The following is a 19,728-nucleotide window of genomic DNA, read 5'->3' as shown; positions in this document are numbered from 1 at the left end:
CTGGCTTTTATTTAAAAGAAAAAAAAAAAAAAGAAAGAAAGATATTGTAACGAGAAATCCAAACCAGCCTTTCCGTTCTGCACCGGGAAGGGATTTAAGCGTGTTTTGTTCCCCAGGTGGCACAGAGAGCCCTGGCTATGCCTGTGCAGGGGACTCGACTGCCTGCAGCTCCACAGGGTGGAGACTCACCCAAGCTGACATTGTCTGGATGCCACAGACTACATCCCTCGCGCATCCCCGGCTTACTTCCCAGCCTCTTCCGAGGCATGCCTTACACAGGGAAGAGCCGGGGGGGTGAGGAAACCACACACACAAAACCTCCACCAGTCCTCAGCACTGCAAAGCCGGTTTTGAAAAAATCACCGGATGATGTGTGGGGCGTGGAGAGGCGCAGGACACAGACCGGGGGCCGTTAAATCCTCGCCCCTCTCACACTCCTTCGCTCCGGTCCTCCCCGCCCAGCCCCCGGCCACAGCGGTCCCCCAGCGGCCCCCGCCCCACCGCCCGGCTGAGGGAAGCGGCAGGAAACGCCGCTCCCTGCCCGCCCGGCACAGCCCCGCCGACGCCCGTCGGCTCTCCCACCGCCAGCCCCCTCCTCCCTAAAGACACAACGAGAAGGCGGCTCCACCACTCACCTCGCCCCGGCTCCCGAGAAGCCCCTGGCGGGCAACGGCGGCCCCCGACAGAACAGAGGGGCGAGGCGGCGGGCACACTCCCGCTCGCTGCCGGCGGCGGCACCCGGGCTCCGCTCCGCCCGCAGACCCCCGCGGCGGCAGCTGCTGCTGCTCCTCCTTCTCCCGCCGCCGCTAATGGTGGCCGCTGATACCGGTTCCTACTGCCGCTCCCTTCCTTTCCCGTCTCTTGTTTCCGCCGAGCGCGGAACCGGCTCCGCCCGGCCGCCAGAGACACGTCCCTGCACGGCAGCGGAGACTCCGCTCCTTCCACGCCGCTACCGCCCCAGCGCCCGCCGCCGCCGCTCCGGGCTCCCCCCGCCGCTCACTTCCGGCGCGCAGGCCGCACCTCGCCCCGCCCCACCGGGCCCACCGCCAGCGCCCGGGGGGCGGCCCGCGTCCCGCAGCGCCGGGGCAGCCGTTGGGGCGGTTAGGTGCGCGAGGGGCGGTTGGGCGCGCGAGGGGCGGTTGGGCGGTTGGCGCGCGGGGAGCCCTGAGGAGCGCCGCCGCCGCCGCCGCCGCCGCCGCCGCCGCCGCCGCCGCCGCCGCCGCCGCCGCCGCCGCCGCCGCCGCCCGCCCAGGCGGTTCGCGTTGCTGGGGCGCGGGGAGCGGGTCCGCCCGGAGCTGGCGGCGGCAGGCGCCGGCCGTGCCCCCGGCAGCCTCCGGCGCGGAACGTACGGTGCGGGCTCCGCACGCGGTTGCAGGCGCCGGCGGACGTTACCCGTCCCGTCACCGGGGGTTTCTCTGGGCAGCAGGTTGGCAAATCCTGCGGGAACCCTCGGTCGTGTGTCCCGCAGAGCCGGCGGCGGCTGCCCTGGGCCGCCTCGGGAGCGCTCGCTGCCGCTGGGAGTTACCCCTGCTTCTGATGTACCGCAGCTCCACGGCCGAGATCACCATTTTTAAATTATTTACAGAACGGGGTAGAGCGCTGGGTGCTACTGCGAATAGTGCTGTACGGGAGGAGATTCGCTTAAACAGTTTGTTGCGTGGGCTGCTGGGGGAGATGCCAGCACAGGAGAGGTGGCATTAACGCTGCCTTCGGCTGGGAAGGTACTGCTGCCCTTCCCTAGGACTGCTGCCATACCATGCCAGGACATAGGCATGGTTTACATCAGGTTTTGTCTGTCCGTAGTTACCGTTTTGTCTGTAAGTAGTTTATCCACTTAAGTCAGCGAAAGCACAGTGTTTTCTATAAATGAGAACAATTACACAAAATCACACTGGTTGTTTTACTTCTGTAAATACTAATTTACCGACGAGGTTATAAGCTAGGTCAAAAGCAACATGAAGAGGCAGCTTTTAAAAGTACAGGCTAGTACATGGAGAAAATGATTTTCATATGTACATACAATTAAGTCTTTTGAAAGACAAAAGTTCACACATACAATTCTAATGCATTTAGCAAGAAATCTTTGCTATATAAATTAGCCTTAGCATGAAATCACTTCCAAATTCTGGACAGCATAACAATAAAATGCTGACAATTAAGAATATCCCAGACAATCTGAGGTCAAAGTTAGGGATGCAGAAATATCAGGCGTTTTCAATTGCAACTCTGAATTTCTTTTATGAATTATCAGTGTGGAATAAAAATACATGTGTTTATCATCAAGAGCAGTCTTGATGATATAGCTGCCTGGAGTTGCAAATAATCTGAATCCAACGATTCAAAATCCTAGGTCACCACTCCTACACTGCTTCATAGTTTGTGGAAACATTCCACAATTAATACATGTCCGGGCTCATGTTATTTAATAAAAGTGATAAGTACTTCAATTTCCAGTGCTGTTCAGCACTTGCTGAACATCAGCAGGGAGAGTGAGCTGGCAGTGACTATGAATCTGATGTTATCAGCAGGTTTAGATTGTGTCTCCAGGTTATATTAATCCCACCATACTTCTGTGGTGATCCTCCACGACCCTGAAGGGATTAGAAAGACAACACCTCCCCCAGAAGCAGGCTCAAGATCCAGGGAGTAAGCACAGTGAGTGCATGGGCAGTGCAAGGAGCAACTTGGGTGTGCCATGGTCAGGTTTATTCTGTCGCTCCGTGGCAGCTCCGGCTATGTCTAACTCAGCACAGAAGTGCTGCCAAGTCACGTTCAACACCACAGCAGCTCGGGAGCTGCATGGCCATGAAGTGCGCAAAGCTTCATACGCTCAACTGTGAAATTGTATCAAAAGGAAAGAGGGATTGCAGCTGACTAATGCAAGCTCTGTTTTTTGCATGTGTATTTGTTACCCCTTTATATCAAACCTGCTAAGTTGCCCTGAGTCTAAGCAGACAACAGACAACACAGTTAATTTAATGCAGGGTAGAGATCAGAGCCAGACCATTTTAAGCTTGAAGACCAGACTGGATCTATATGCATCCTACAGAACCACTATCCAGTTACATACATCAGTTACTAATGTAAAATCATCCCTGAGGCCAGGGAAACAGCACACACCTGCAGTACACGCTCTGTAGGGTTTTCAAGGTAGACAGAAGATTTAGTCATATCTCTGCCAATAAAATTAACAGCTAATGAAATAATAAAAATAGTTAAGCCTTTTGATTAGGTTAAAAGGTTCGTTCAAATGTGTATCTGCTTTCAAATAAGAAATGATAATATGGATTGTTGTTTTTAATCAGGGCAGTCATTCCATGGCTATCAACCCTTCCTTCTCCCTAAATGTTGTCTATCAATCTCAATTTTAAGTACAGCTAAGCAGTGTTGGCAGCTGAGCTTAACTTTGAATCCTTCAAAGGCTTTATTTACTATACTTAAATAATTATGAATAAGAAAACATAAAATAAAGATTACATAGCTTTTTGGATCATTAGACAGTTGGGAGAATTTCCATAAAGGACATGCCAGGCAAAGGCTGGAAATATGAGAGTTCAAAATTAAAAAACACCAACTCTCCTCTCGATTGCTTTGTTGGACCCAAGAAAGCTCAGTGACTTGTGCAGTAGACATTTCACATTTTGGTGAAGACCAGCTGGGTCTGATCCAAACTCTATCAATGAAAACTATATACATCTGTGCATATAAAGGTACATCTATGTGTGTGTGCAGCTACCCCATCATGTAACTTCATCACCTGTGACCCCTAGCAGCCCTAATGAGAAGAGCAGTCTGACTGTTTCCACCTGCTTCTTTATCATTTTTTTCCCAATTACAGTGTTCAAGGTACAAAATCATTAAAAAGCCTTTCCTGTGCATCAATAACTTGCTCAACCTACACTGTATCTATTGCTGCTCTGCTAGCTATAATGGCATTTCCAAATGGGAGTTATGACAAAGTATTGCAGTATTTCTTAGCAACAGGTATAGCACCCATAGCCATTAACATAAATAATTCAGCTCATCCAGCCTATACATTAAAAATGTCTTTTCTCGGATCTTATCCACTGTTCAGGGTAAACAAGAGTATTTTGAAGAGGATCCGACCTTGAAGCAACAAGTGTAATGACAACAGTAGCCCATAATAGGAATGCAGACTTGAACAGGAACTTCTGGGGTTTCAAGCCAGTCAGTGTGATACATATTCCACTGCAAAACCACTCATGTTCTAGGTTAAGGCCACTAAGCTTTCTCAGGGCTACTGTTCTTAAAAAAGGGTGCTGCTATTTGCATGTGGGAACAAGTTCAAACACAGGAGCACCACAGTGGAACGAAAACAGCATTTTCTGAACTCATTTCCTCAATGTAAATCAGGAAATCTTGACTAATTCCAGCTAAAGTACTCCTGATTTACAGTGGGATGACAGCTCTGAATCCAAAGCACAGAACGGCTGTGAATGAAAATATGACCATTTCTCTTCAATCTGCCTTTGAGAACTAGAAAAGTACTGTCTTCCCATTTCTCAGGTGATGATTTAAAGCACAGAGAGAGTAAGCTACCTCCCTACAGTTAGAAAGGAAGTCTCATTCATAGCCAAGGTCTGAATTGTGCTCTCATCAGTGCCAAACTAGTCCCTGGCTTGGGAAATTGCTCTTCATCACAGATTTATTGACTGATACTCTTTTTATGAAAGTGCCAACATTACCATAATGCAGGCTAGCAACTAATCTACCTATAGCATTCATTATCATTATCACTTCTTTTAATGAAAATTCAAACCATCCCATCACACATCTCAATAAATCAGCAGGGCTAATACACAGCAAGAAAACATTTCTTCTTGACCCTCAAAGCAATCAGCTTATGCTGCTGAAGCAGGAAGCTCGTTTGTCCCCTGCATTGTTGTAATCTAATGCATGCAGCTGCAAATGTTGTTTTTGCTCGCAAAGCTTCCTAAATCCCTTTTCTAATTCTACTAAACTCTTTGCCTTGGTGACTGCCTATGACAATTGGATTCCATAGATAGAAAATATACTGTGTGAGGTAGGACTGAAAACATGTTCTGGAAGGTTTTGCTCTGTGAATTGGGGCACAGAGGCTGCAATTAACTGACTTCACAAGCCACTTGATGAAGTTTCAAATTATGTGAAGTTCCCCTTTCCGCCATGATTTATATTACCCTCCATTACTCTTTTTTCCGCACAGCTGACTTGCTGGTTCCTTTTTAGGTCCTCTGAGGAAAATCATGGCCCTCATGAATGTATCAGAGCACCTGTGCAGCCATGCACATGAAAAGAGGGAAGCAACAGCACACACAAACATGAGGATCTTCCAACTTACAGGACGCCACAGGAACTCTCTGGACTCTCCTCTCAGGCTGAAGTCAGTAATTGATTTTAATGGGAGCAGGGCTGAGCTAATGCTGCCACTTTGGAAAATCCCACCCAAGGGATTCAGTGATATTGAAAGTGCTTGAGACAGGTTAACTGTGGGGCATTTCCAGTAATGGGGAATGGCGCAATTGTCTTTATTAATTTTCCTTCTCCAAAGTGCAATTAGGATTTATGTATTTTTATATCTCTAGGAACAAAATAATTTAAAATGCTTCTATTTCTAGAGATTCTTACTGAGAAGCAGATGAGTAGCTTTCTGAAGTGCAGTTACAGGCCTTAAGATCTGTCACACCCCCAAGATCTATTAATACTCTCTAGCTGCATTTCTTTTTCCTTCTTCTGACTTACTATGATTACAAGGGAAAATATGTAGTTGTGTGTCTCAATCACAGTAGCTGCACTGGCCATTCATAAAACAAAGTTAATCATCATCTTGGAGACTGGAGGTACTTTTCTATCTATTGTACCTCTAAAACAAAGAGAAAAAAATCAGTGGTGAAAGTGAATCGGAAAGGACCATTAGCACAGGGGAAAAAAAAGGGTGACATGAGCTGGAATGGAGGTACCAACAACAGCAAGGGGGGTGATGTAAACTAACAGTAATGTGGAGGATTCTGACTCTCTCATGGTCAGTTTTTGGAAGACCATCCTTACCATATACCTCACTATATGGTAAGGATGGTCTAAAAAAAGACGCCAAAGCTATAGCAACAACTTTGCAAACAACTCTGCAAATAAATACAGCCTGGAGTATCTTTGCTTTCTTTGAATGATGCCTCTGAAAATTATGAGATTACTCATTCATAAGAACTATGAGATTCTGGCACATAATTCACAATACAATTAGTGATTCTTTTCTACACATTCACTCGAGCAACACTAGAATTTTCAGCGTAGGAGCAAACACCACACATAACTTCAAAAGCATTAAAACATCCCATTTGGATGGTCTAATGGCAGAGGTTTGGTCATTAACATCACAGTGAAATGACAGAAGTATATCAGAAGTCTTGCAGTTATGAGAACCATTGATTTACATAAAAAGTCCACATGATGTTTAAAACACTAAACGAGATAAATGGAAGAGGGGTGGAAAAAGAAATTGGTTTTGCTTCTGCTTACTACTTCTACTTTGCAGCTTAAATTTGTCTTGTAGTTCTGATGAACAGTTCTTCTCTTCTTGCAATGACCTTTTTGATATGGCCTTACTGACTCTTGATATGGATCTGCTTGATATCAAACTGGAAGAGTCCCATGGTAATCCAGGGGTCAGACTGGAAAGCACTTCTCAGAAGATCTTGGGAGTTCATGTTATCCATGTTACCGTTACAGAGTAAAGCATAAAAGAAGCAAAAAGTAGCCATTTACCTTTCAGATTACTTTCAAGCTCCTGTTTTTACTTCCTCCATGACAGGATTTCTCATTTTATTCTGAAAAGGTTCTATTTCATCTCACTTCAGAAGTGACTTCTTTTGCTTACTGAGTTAGAGTGCTTTAATGTAACTATTAAAAGTGTCTTTCCTTCAAGACCAAACACCTTATCTCCAGTTAATCCTCATTACAGAATAATTACCTGCTAAATATTATTTATTAAAGTATAAGTGATTTTATGAATGTGCAATAATGTAGTTATCAGTCACATTGCTGCCTGAGATAGAGTTTTGGAGCTTCCCCTGATGCAATGTGAAAATGCAATATACTGCCTTTAGCTTCCTTTCTTTATAGAGTGAAATATTTTAAATTCAAACTTAGTTATGCACTGGCCAAACTGCAGGGGGAAGCTCTGTGTGTATGTACTGCAGCAGTGTTGTACAGTTTCTGGAGCTGCAGGGATAGATATATACATCTCTAGTATACTCAGTGCTGGCACTACTATTGATTATTTCCAGTTACTCTTAACTTTTCTTTCCCAGCTATCTTCAGCCATGTCTTATCCTCAGATCTTGTTCTGGATAGTGACTTGCTCAAGTGGACTTTTTTTTTCAGGAACCAAGTGGCACCAATCAAGTTGTAAGACTGGGTAGAAAGGACAGCTTTCTCCAGAAGTTCTGTCTTATTTCACTGGATCAAAAGTTTACAGAGCAGAACTACTTTTTTCCCTGTTATTTTTCTGCATATGTGAAATATTTGACAATGTAAATCATACATTTGGATTTACTGGAATTTCCGTCTTGACCACTTAAGTGACACTGGCTGGACTTGCCACATGTTTTTCGAAGAAGTAGTTTAAATTGGTGAAGTCATTCTTTAACTAGTGAATGACTGAAAATAGTTTGGAGAAGTTTCAGATTCTTTTTTGAACAGCTATAGATGAACGGACAGTAGATTTCTGAACTGTAAATTTCAGCTTTTGTTTGTCATTTTATGTCGGCACTTTAACAATTTATATAAAAACTCTCATTCTGAAGTGAAGGAAAATAAACATTTTGGCATGTTTAATGTGGTCTGTGTGATGCTTCTGGACTTATCGAAGACAGCTGTAACAATTTTTTGCATCATTTTAGTGGTGAAGTAGGAAAAATTCAATGGCACTTCAGAATAACTTTGAAGATTTTTGTTCAAATTTGATGGGCAAAAATCTAAGCAATCCTCATTAGTATTTCTTTCAAAGAAAATTTCCTTCTTGAATCTTAATGTGTACTTTTGAGGTAGTTGACTTGAGAGCATCTGTTAAAGTAAATTCAACTGCTTTAGCTATCAGTGTGGTTTCTCTCTTAGACCAAGAGACACATGTGCAGTGTTAAACACAGGGACACCCATACACATAATGTATGTTTGCATGTAATTTATACTGAAGTACTCAGGGATTACGTTTAACTAAATGAAGAGTGGGATTAAGTGAACATATGGTGTTAAGAAAGCTGGAAATAAAATCCCTCTCCATCTTACTCTGCCACACTTATATTGCTTATTAGAGGATTACTTCTGAGTCTGTGTGGGCAAGCTTTTGGAGGAAGGAATTGACAGGCATAAAGTTTCACAGGTTGCCACGGTTTATAAGTAAAATCCTGCAAAATTACACTGTCTAGATGAAAGGTACTTTCTCTACTGTTAGAACCTTGAAACTCATTTTTCACTTGTACTGTGTCAATATGTACACATAGAGAAAGAGAGGAGGACCTAGTTTCTTTTAACTCATCATCATGTTCTGGCAGGTAGTTTTTCTGTAAGTCAGACTACACTCATAACTGGATGCTTTCTTATTAAATACCTTCTTATAAATATGACTGGGCAGCTCATAAGCCTAAACTAAATTGACGGACTTTCAGCCAGAAGAATCTATATATTTATTTTAAAAAGTTATCTGTGATATTAGACTTAAACCCCATGATTTTCCTGATGTTTTTCCTGACAACTAGGCTTACAACAGATACAAAAAACTTGCAACATCTACTATATATACACCAACAAGTAGCAAAGTGGTTATCTCAGTGTGAAAATAGCTTCAAAGGAGAGAGCCCACTGTCCCCCAGCAATGGTATGCCTATGCATTCAGCTGGTGTAGCCAGTTCATGTTTAGCAACCTCAGTGAGTTCCTCCAGACCACAATTTGGAAGCCACTTTAATAGCACTTCTCTTTCCAGAGCTGTATATACGCTAGGTTATTCTGCAGTCTTGCTACTTCCTCCAGATCCTCCCAGTGGTCCATTCATTTTAACCAATTTGCTCAGTTGACCCTCTTCACAAGTTTCAAATCCTTCTAAAAATCATCAAAATCTAACCACTTCTTCCTCTTCTACTGACCAGTTGTCCTCCTCTCCTGCAAGTACAAGCTGTCTTCTCCTTTGTGTCCTAAAATAAACTCCCTGGACAAATGCATGAAGCCACTGCATGGTCCCTCACAAACCTCTTCCGTATGCACTCCATTTTGACATCTATAAAGACGGTAAAGCCACCAGAGCAACCAGTAAGAATAAAAGTACCCCAAAATAGCACTCTGGCAATGCTTACAATGCACAAAATCTATGTGTGCAACTGCCCGTTTTTATCTTTGCTATTCTTGTCCTTCCTTTCCCATTTCCTCTACTGAATATTCTTCCACTTCTTGTATTGTGTCAAAGATGACTGTCAGCTCTTCAGTGAGACGTAGGTCCCCTGTAACATATGTGTGAATATCTGGCATGAAAGAGCACCAAAAGCAGGAACAGGACTTGGGTTACCACACCCATACTGCTGTCTGAGCTGGCAATACTGACTCACGCAGCAGACAGCAAATCCCATGTCCCCAGGCTACATCAGCTGTAGGACAGATCTGCTGCCCTAATGGCCACTGTGCAAGCAGTACGCCTGATGCTGTTGGACACAGTAGGCAGTTGGTCTGATTAAAGTAGCCAGACTGGAGACACCCAGCTCTTCAGCTACCTGGACAGAGACAAATAGCCCCATTTATCTTCCACCAGGACAAAAATTTTGCACAGGAGCCTGTGTTCTGTTACAATACAAACAATAAATGGTACAAAAGAAGTCTGGTCTTTCCAGGGACTTACCCCTGCTGATTTACAAAAGTGCTGGAGAACATTCAAGCTGACTGGCTGTGCTCCACCTCACCAGAAAAGGGACCCAAACTGCATCTGCAGATCTGCCCCCAGGGCAGGTTGTGTTGTGGTGGTGGTTATATGGGTCTTGGCTCTCTAAGCTGGGCTGCACATCTGCAGCTATACTGCACTACCCACTCCTCTATTAGGACTGAGGAGCAGTGGCTTGGTGGGGAGTGCCAGGGCCTTAGTAGCTGCAGGGGGATGTTTCAAGGCTCTTAATGCAGTGGCTGCTTCATGAGAAGCTATCCTCTGCCACAGCTGAAAATGGCGGTGGGTAGGTTCTGTGCAGCTGGGCCAGGCTGAGAAAATGATGATGATGGCAGCTGTGTCTCCTTTAAATAGTCCATAAGTGGTGCTCACTTTGGGTTTTGTTTTATAACCAACCAGAAATCAGTCACAGAAGCACCCCATATGTTCTTTGTCTTCTGTTGCTTGAGTGTGTTTATTGTATGGGTTTATTCAGAATCCAACAGTGACTATGTCATGGGTTAGTTGTGTATGCTGTCAAAGACATGAGACTGAGCCCAACACCTGTGTTTAAAACATTATGGTTGTGTCTGGAAAATCAGAAAAATGAGAGTATGATCTGTTCTGAGCTATTCTTACACCATTGTAAACAATTTCAGCTACCTAAATAGAAATCCCGCCACTAAATACAAGTGTCAAATTGCAACCAGATCCTCAGCATGCCAAGACCGCATCACTACAGTTCCAGATTTCCCTTTGCGTGAGTAACCTGTTAGTACCTCATGTTAAGCACCTAATAGCAGGACTGTTGTTACCTACTCCCTGCTCACCTGACTGTTCCCGTGCAGATCCACCTTTCGGTATGTCACAGTGGACTTGCAGGAACCCCAGGGCATCTTGAGGGAAAAAGCATAACTTCTCTTCCAGAAGAGAATGTATCCAGAGCCTGAATTACTGCTGGTCAGAATGTTGCATGCAGGACAGTGTAAACAAGATGTATTGATGCTCAGACCCACCCCTTGGAAACAAATGTCCTCCTTCAAAAGACTTCAAAGAGACAAATTCTCCCTCTGCTACATCCTTAGGTCTCCAAAATCTTCCCTAACCCCCACTCCCCCATCTTACCCTTGCTCTCTGAAAGGTATGGCTAATCAATTTTCTGTTTCTGTTGAGCCCATGTTGAGACATCTTAGTCTGCAACATCCATTCCAGAGTGAAGGTTCAGGCTATTTGCAACCTTCCACAAATGCTTCCCACTTTTGAGATTTCAAGATCCAAATGGATCCCTAAGTGTTGATGTATTTGTTTTCTCCTTTGAACCTAAAGAATCCACAGATGGCAAGGAGATGTAGGCAAGCAACATATGCTACTAATTCTCTGTGAAAGTCTAAGATTGAGGCTAAGACCACTAAAAGCATATGCCATTATATGAGTATTGATCAGAGGAAGGAAATTTTGGCGGCATTTATAGCTCTAACATATATGAAAGTCTCCTAAGAGGAAAATATTTTGGCCATTGTAACTAATGCTGAACTAGTGCAAACTATATGGGTTAAAGCATATTTCTTTTCCTTTGTATTAGTTGTCCCTCCAGTGGGACTATGTGTTGGAGCAGTTGGCCCATTCAATCTAGCATCAACCTGGCATGTTGTTTCCTGCTACATGCACTCCTGTTTCTTTCTGATCAAGTGTCATGTAGGATGAGCAGGATAAATCTAGGTTAGAGTTGAGAAGCAGTGCTCATTTTTAATTTTCCAGTGTTATTTAGTTTGTGATACACTCCAAATATGGCTAGCTCCCACTGTGTGTATTTAACTTTGCTATGTATTTAACCTTGCCTTTCCCACTGAAATGTGTCATCTGTACCAAAGAGAACAGTTCTGCAGCACAAATTCCCTTCTGTCTAAGTAGTAATTGCTGTATAAAAATGAGGTCATTGTCTCTGTAAGGAACATTTTTTAAAATGTTTCCGAAATGATTTATTCCACATAAAAATAAAAAGAAATATTTTAAGTTGATGCCATTTTGTTGTTTGCTTCTGCAAAATCAGCCTTAAATGAATAGTTACAACAGCATGCAAAATAGGGCTGGAAGGGAGTAAGCCAAGGGTACTTCTTAACGGAAGTGATTTTCTGCTAAAGCTGAAGCAGAACTGCGCGAAGCTAGAGAAGGTCTCAAGCCCGGCTGTTTAAAGTTAGGAATTTATGTGTAATGACAAAGTAAAATGGCCTGGTTTTTCAAAATGGTTGACAGGCACCCACATTTGTCATTGAAATCAACAGGCAGTGCATATGCTTAACACCCTGAAAAATCAGGCCAGTTATATTTAGGAGTTTAAATATGACATTTGGAGCTTTAATTTCATCTCCTAGAGTTAAAATATTAAGGCAGAGTATCTAAAGCCTATTTTGAGGTAGGATGTCTGATCTAATGGTAGAGGTACACTCAACTAAGTGTGATGGGTTGATCCTGGCTAGACACCAGGTGCCACCAAAGCTGCTCTGTCACTGCTCTCCTCAGCTGGACAGGGGAGAGAGAATATAACAAAAAGCTCGTGGGTCAAGATAAGGGCAGGGATAGATCACTCTCCAGTTACTGTCAGGGGCAAACCAGACTCAACTCAGGGAAATTAGTTTAATTTATTACCAACCAAATCAGAGCAGGGTAAGAGAAATAAAGAGAGAGAGAAATAAACCCAAAACCTTAAAACACCTTCCCCCAACCCTTCCTTTTTCCCAGGTTTAACTTTACTGCCCAATTCTCTACCTCTTCCCCCCTCAGTGGTGCAGAGGGATGGGGAATGGGGGTTGCAGTCAGTTCATCACATGTTTTTTCTGCTGCTCTTTCCTCCTCAAGGAGAAGACTCCTCACACTCTTCCCCTAAATCAAGGAGGAGCCAGGTGCCATTGGCTCTGTTGGACATAGAGGAAGCTTTGAGCAGCTTCTCACAGAAGCCATCCTGTAGCCTTCTGCTACCAAAACCTTCCCATGCAAACCCAATACACTGGTAAGTGATTCTTATGCTAGCCTTCCTCTGCCTCCAAAAACATTACCCATATACTCAGATACCTTAGCTGTAGCCTAGGTTTCTAGCACAGAAACTTGTTTTGCAAACCCTTCTTGGAGATCATTCTGACAACAATATTCTTCACAGTAGTCAGCATTTTCACAAGCAAAAACATGTTTGGACACAACTGTTATCAAAATAAGGATTTTGCTAGTTTGCCCATTTATCCTGAAATTATAGCAGAAAGAGTAGCTGTATGACTTCCACCCTGGGCAGAGGAACCATTGTCATTTGAGAAGAGCTGGGTGCCTACAGCCTCAGTGCTCTGCTGACCTGTTGTCTGGGCTTCCAGCTTGGAGAAGGCTGAGGGTTTTGTGGAAAGCACCTCTCACAGGCGGGGTTGAATTGGCATAGCCATTCAATCACACTGCCCAAGTCCTTTCCCGATAAATGCTTAGCCAAAAGTAAACACAGGTAAAAGAGTTTCCTTGCTTCTAATTCATGGAACACAAACTTGCTTCTCACTGCTTGGCCTGGGAGGCTAAACAGATCTGCTTTTCTGGTTGACCATTACTATAGCGACTGCCTCCTCTTGAGGGAACAGAGGGAGAGGTACTGGGTCTTAGTTTCCACTTTGCTCTGTGTTAAGGTACTGTGAGTACCAGCAGAATCACAGGCAAGTCTCTGCAGTGCTATGCGGCTAGCTCAGGGCCTAGCAGCAGCAGCAGTGCAGCCTTGGGAGATTGTCCTCTGTAGCTAGTTTAAAACTAAAATTGCAGTCAGAGTGTTTTTGGAGGCTCAGTGACGCTCCTGCATCTGCACAACTATCTTTAGTATGAACTTCCAGAACATAGTGCATTTATTTTGCATAGAAAAGAAAACAAATTCAAGCTCTTTCAAAGAATTTATCTCATCACAACTCCTTATTTTTAAATGTCCTGGCAAGCGTGAAATTCCTACACATAGCATTTCCCGTTTCCATTTATTTCCCCCCAGCCTCAAGACCTGGTGGTCACAGACCCCTCTCCCTGGTTTGTCTGGTGGAAGGGAATTGAAGAAAATCACTACAATGCATGCTCTAGTTTCTGTGGTTTGAAAAAGGATTTAAATGGCAAGTACTGCAAAGAGATTGCAGGAGTCTGAATGGTTTTTTTAAATACCCTTTGGACAGTGCCCATGGTAGAAAGTCCTTTATCTTCTAGAGGCCAAGCCTTCCCCACTTGTGTAAACATGCTCTGAGAAGGCAGCTGTGCGTTAGATCACCACTGTGTTATCTAGAGGCAGCGAAGGCTGGGGTTCATGCATCTGGCAAAGCCCCGGCTCCAACCCACTTAAATTAGGGAAGACTCTTGATGATTCCAATGGGCTTTGGTCCAGATCTTACCCGTGAGCAGTAGTGAACATAAGAGTGATCTGGATTCAGGAATGAGGTCTGCGCTGGTAGGGACCATGATGACAGTGCAGGCTCCTAGAGCAACCTCTGAGCACTGTGCGTGACTGTAATCTGCCTCAAGCCATGGCCTGCATCTTTAGAAATCTTTCTGACATTGAGTAATTTATCTTTTCAATACATCTGCAGGGAAATCTCTGACTAGCTTGTAGCAAAAGAAGTGGCCAGAGAAGCAGGGCTGCATTTGTAGGTGGAAGATCTGGAAATCCCGAGGAGCATAAAAAAGACAAGGGTGTATCTTCTCTCTGAAAAAATAACAAAACCCAACAAAACGCAACCATCAAAACCTCCAGGCTTCCACTTACTTTTATCCACAAAGTGATTTTGTCTGGAAGCCAGAATTAAAACTCAAAAGTTCCTGGCATAGACCAAAACCCCATTGTGGGATAGTGTTTCATTATAGAAGTTATTTATCTACCAAAACTATTTAAAGACAGGAAGTGTTATCTGTGGCTAGGATTAATCATCTCTGTCACATAGCCTGTCTCCTGAATGAGAGATGAATGCAGAGTATAGTTTCCTGACAGGCAAGAAGCATGGTATGGATTTTGTTAATTTCTGCGGTAAGAAGCAAAGCCAAGTAAATTGCACAATACATTGCATGTTGGGACACTGTCAGCCAAAAATATCTCAGCTGAGACTGGTCATTGTGCTAAACTTGACAGATAGAAATGGGCAAAGAGAACTCCATCATGCCCAAACATCCAAGGCTACCGTGCCGAAAAGGGAGAGCAAACAAAATGTTGGACATTCAGCAGAGAGTAGGGAGCCTCTACCATTCCTGCCAAACTTCTGTACTCGCTCAAGAAAAAATGAGAGTGCAAGAAAAGCAGGGCACCACAGGGAGATAGAGTAAACACATGGAATGGGAACACCAAAAATTCTGGTGGTGGAGCAGAGACAGAACGGCAGAAAATGTGGCAGCTTGAATTGGCATTTGCTGCCTTGTGTGCTCAGCCAGCCCCGGGCACCTTGACCACACACAGCAGGCACACAGAAAGGGCACAGCGAGACTTGACCGCAGAACATCCTCTCTGGGCTCTTGTCATGCTGCCAAGTTGCAGATATAGTGCATTGCCCTTTGTGCACATTCACAGAGGAAGGGAACTTGTGATAATGAGCCAGGGTAAGATTCTTCTTGCTTAACTTGAAGGAAGGTCATCACGCGTGCCTTTTGTCTCCCCAGATGAGGCTGCCTCGTCTGCTCTGCTATTTGTACAGCCGTCTGCACAGCTGAAATATTTGCATTTTTTTCCTGGGCCCTGCAGCCAGTGCACCACTATTTGAGCTGGTAAGATGCCAGACTCTTACTCAGTTGTAAGACTGAGCTGGTGATCTAGTCGGCTTTGTTATGTTACTGTGGGCCACAGCAGCAAGACAGCAGGCACCACCACCAAGATCATCAAACAGAACACTCTTAAGAAAAAAGATGAATAAGCTGGGTCACAAATTACACTAGAAATTTCTTTCTAGTGTATATCTAAATAATATCTATTATCAGAACATGTATGCTAGGAAAAGGTCAGGGCTTGACCTGCTCTTGTTGGATGATATGATGTGCTGCTGTTAGTAATGATATGATTGCAGCCATATGGGATCTCCAGAAAATTATGTGCTAATTACACGTTAATGTGATCGGTTCATAATGACTGGCTTTCTAGTGCTGCAGTACAGTTTACTCCCCAGCAGATCAGCTATGTGTGAGAACTTCAGAGACTAATACAGGAATTTGCTATTTGAAATCTGTGAAATATTAAATTTGAAAAAGGAATCTGTGGGCTGACTCACTTTTTTTCACCTTAAAATGGTGATGGGGTTGTTCTTTTCAGATGAGAATTCTTCCTGTTCTGCTGGGGGAGAAGACAGTGTTTGAAGTATAAGACAATAGAGCGCTGTCTTGTGTGCTACAGCCTGAGTGTAACAGAACAGGATCAACCCAGTGCAAACATCCCCCGTTTATCTTAGCAGGACGTGCAAAGATTATTTTTAATCCCTTGAGTGCTTTGTACCTTTAAGACGGTATTTCTGAAACCAAGAAGTGCTCACTGTAACGTTAAGTATTGATTACAACACAGCTCACATTCAAAGTGATTTTGTGGTATACTACTGAATTAATGGCGTTTGTATTTTCACTCTGCTCTTCCTTAAAGGTCTCAAGTTTCAATTAACTGATGGGCAGCTTAGAGCTCTGACACACTTCTTGTCCTTAGACATCTTTATATACTGTTTGGAAGGGCTGGGCAGTAGCTAACATCCCTTCCAGAGCTGATGACACAGGCTGCAGCATTAAAGTAGACCTGTTCAATGCATTTATTACATGTTATGTTTGGAGAGTGCACTCTATGGCAGCTGAGCTTCACTTCATCTTCAGCATGACTAATGAAAATAAGGTGTATCTTCTATACTGCAGTAGACATGACAACTGAAACTGCGCCTCAAGACACAGCTGGCCTTCTCTGTGTTATTTTTTTCCTTCTGCGCTGCTTTAGTCTTTTCATCCAGCTCCTTATGGGCAGCAGGCTGTGTGTATGTGTTTGCAGATAGCATTGTTCCCTGCCTTTGAAGTGCCTGCATGTTGTAGTTTGCTCTTTTCTTCACTCCTCCCCATGTAACTAGAGGGGTGGATGCTTTCTAGATAAGGACTGGGAAATGACTGAATGTATATGTCTACGAAACATAATCAAACAAAATGAAAGCTGGGACTGACCCTTGAAATTTCACTGCAAATATTTTTATGCATGCAAGTGGCTTAGTCAACTTCAGAGAGGCTGCTAGTGTTCATAAAGGGTTTCTGTGTGCAACAGACAGCAAGATGGACACTTCGTTTATTGTCATGATAATGTAACTAACTTGAGGCTGCTAGGAGATCATGATAAAGGATGTCTAAGAAAGATAGCAAGTTCATAAAGTATTTCATTTTAAGGCATGCAGAGAATTATTAGCAGAGCAGCTGTAGCTTTTTATATCATTTTGTAATGCATGTGATGTGGCATTTTCAAATTACAACCCTCTTTGTGGCTGACTTTTTGTCATGTACATCATGGCCAACAGTCCAGATTCTTCAGAGCATTCTCCAACTGAGTCTGCCCAAAGGCTCAGACACCTTTGAAGGGTAAGAACCTTTAAAGCACAAAGCTGTCTTCCAAGAAGAAAGTTAGGTGAGTCTGCCAAATTGAACTAATCGGCTCAAAAGAAGAAACAGCCTGTGCTTCTGCATCCCTGCAGTGGAAGAGCTGAGACATTCCCAGGCGTGGCCCTGGCAAAGTCCAGTGCCCATGTATTTCTGGAATGGATGCCAGCTGCCTCCCGGTCTTCTCACACGCACATTGCAACGTTGTGCAGTCAAAGCCACCAGGACTCTCAGAGAGCTCCGCAAGTGATCTCAGGGGAAAGTAATCTAGGACCTTTTGCTCCTAAAAAGGAGCCCCCTGAAACTGGAGTCAAATTACTAGAAGAGAAAAGAGCCTGCAAATTCTTTGTGCTTTCACTCCTCCAGGAACTGGGCATTTCACCTCAGCCATTAATTCTTCCAAACACAATCACCGAAAATTTAGAACTCATCCTGATCACTTAATACAAAAAGATGGGTACGTGGAAGTATGTACCTGTAACATAACTTCTAGGTCACAGAAGGGGTAAAGGACTCCTGCCACTAGATTCAGCCACAAAACCTGCCGCCTTCTATCAGAGACATGAAATAGGTTCCAGATCATTGTGTGAACTCAGGAAAACCACTGAATCATTCCTTGTTTTAGTTTCCTCATCTCTGAACAAGGAAACCGTTTTGCAGGGAGGGGCTTAGCTTAGAGATCCGTGGAAAGCTCCTTCTACTCTGAAGGAAAATATGACAAGCATATGACAAAAGTTGTCATATACACAAAGAAAGCAGCATTAAGTCCAGCTCCCCTATAGTAGGCTTGTAAATAAACAGCAACTTCCAGTGAAGATACTAAAATCAATGATATCTTCACACATACAGGAAAGCCCTTTTGAGGTTCACCCACCAAACATGACCTTGCAAAAACATTACATTCCTATGAAAAACAAGTTTGGACACTGATAAGCACTGCTGGAAAATTACACTTGATCAAGCAGACTGAGACACATTAGATTGTTAATCTTTTATCCCTTCAGAGATCTTGTCCACTTGGAAATGAAAATCCGTTGTTATAAAAGGCAGGGAATCCACCTTTTGAGTGGATTAACTGCTGGCTACCTAATGTCTTTTGTTCATATGCCAAAGCCTGTGCAGGATAGCGCCCTCTCTTCCCCCTCCCAAAATACTGATGGAGATAAAGCAAGCTTCTACTTCCTGAGAGCTTCTACTGCCCGCAGGCCATGCTGTGTGAGCCACCTGTGAAACCAGTCGTTTTACCTTCTCTTAGACTTCCTGCAGCAAAAGGCAGGTTCATACAGGCTCCCCTGGTCTGCCCCTGCATATCTTTCTTCCCCCTCCAACTGCAGTAAGACCTTTGCCTGATATTTTTGTTTGGGTAGGCTACAGCTTGTCACAGACCCTGCCCAGTGCTGCAGGGTAGGGGTCCAAGCACCAGTGCCACATTGGTCCCTCTTCCAGTGCTCACCTTTGTAGTCCAGGGACACTCTCTGTCCCTTCCTTCACCTATCCTAGGCTCATTACAATCCCCACCCACCTGCACCTTAATCTAATATCTGACATTTAGATTTCACTGACTTTTGAAGTAAATGGGTCAGGTTATTTAGCATAGGCTGCTGGGCTGCGATTGCAGTTCTTCGTATGCTGAGTCACCCTGGCAGCAGATGTCATCTGCTTCTCGTTTGAGGGAGAGGCACACAGTGAATTAAAAATGCATTGTGCACTGCTAAAATCTTATACAGCTGCGTTCAGCAGGGATGAGTGGGAGTAATAAGACAGTCAAATTACAGGGGAGTTCTACTATGAAGGCAGAAATTCAAGGGAAAATCTTTTGTACGAGCGCTCAGTTCAGTTCTCCACGTGCACTTCAGTGAACCAGCTAAATATAGAACAGCCAAACCACTGGAAAAGTGAAGGAAATGGAGACCCAGGAAAAATAAGCCACTGATGGTGATGCAGGAAATACTTCTGAATTAAACCATTTCCGCTGTACCCTTTGTAATGTTCTCAGAAGACCGCAGTTGTAAAAAAATGAGTCATTCCTGGGATTGAGTGCAACATTGGCTTGACATTGTTGACAAGGGATCACAAGGGATCTGTGTGGCAGTGGGGTAAACTGTGTTTGTTTTTACAGACATGTATAAAAATACACATCACTAGAAAATCAAAGCAACAGCCACAACAGACCAAAGACTTTCCATAGGAGATGGAGAGCCTGATGCTCTGAGAGCCAGTCACCCCGGCTGCTCTCAGAGCT

The 19,728-nt window shown here is 44.0% G+C and overlaps 1 protein-coding gene across 2 annotated transcripts in view; it reads right to left on the bottom strand.

The window, feature by feature from the left end:
- Positions 1 to 979, bottom strand: part of RAPH1 (Ras association (RalGDS/AF-6) and pleckstrin homology domains 1) — a 92,590-nt gene extending 91,611 nt beyond the window's left edge. For both annotated transcript variants that reach the window (XM_030487987.1, XM_030487991.1), the window contains exon 1: positions 636 to 979. The gene's annotated coding sequence lies outside the window, so the exon portion shown is untranslated. The remainder of the gene's footprint in view (positions 1 to 635) is intronic.
- Between the last annotated feature and the right edge of the window lie 18,749 nt (positions 980 to 19,728).

The sequence above is a fragment of the Strigops habroptila genome, chromosome 5 (genome assembly GCF_004027225.2).
Source record: "Strigops habroptila isolate Jane chromosome 5, bStrHab1.2.pri, whole genome shotgun sequence".
Lineage (NCBI taxonomy): Eukaryota > Metazoa > Chordata > Aves > Psittaciformes > Psittacidae > Strigops > Strigops habroptila.
This window is presented reverse-complemented; position numbering and strand designations above follow the sequence as displayed.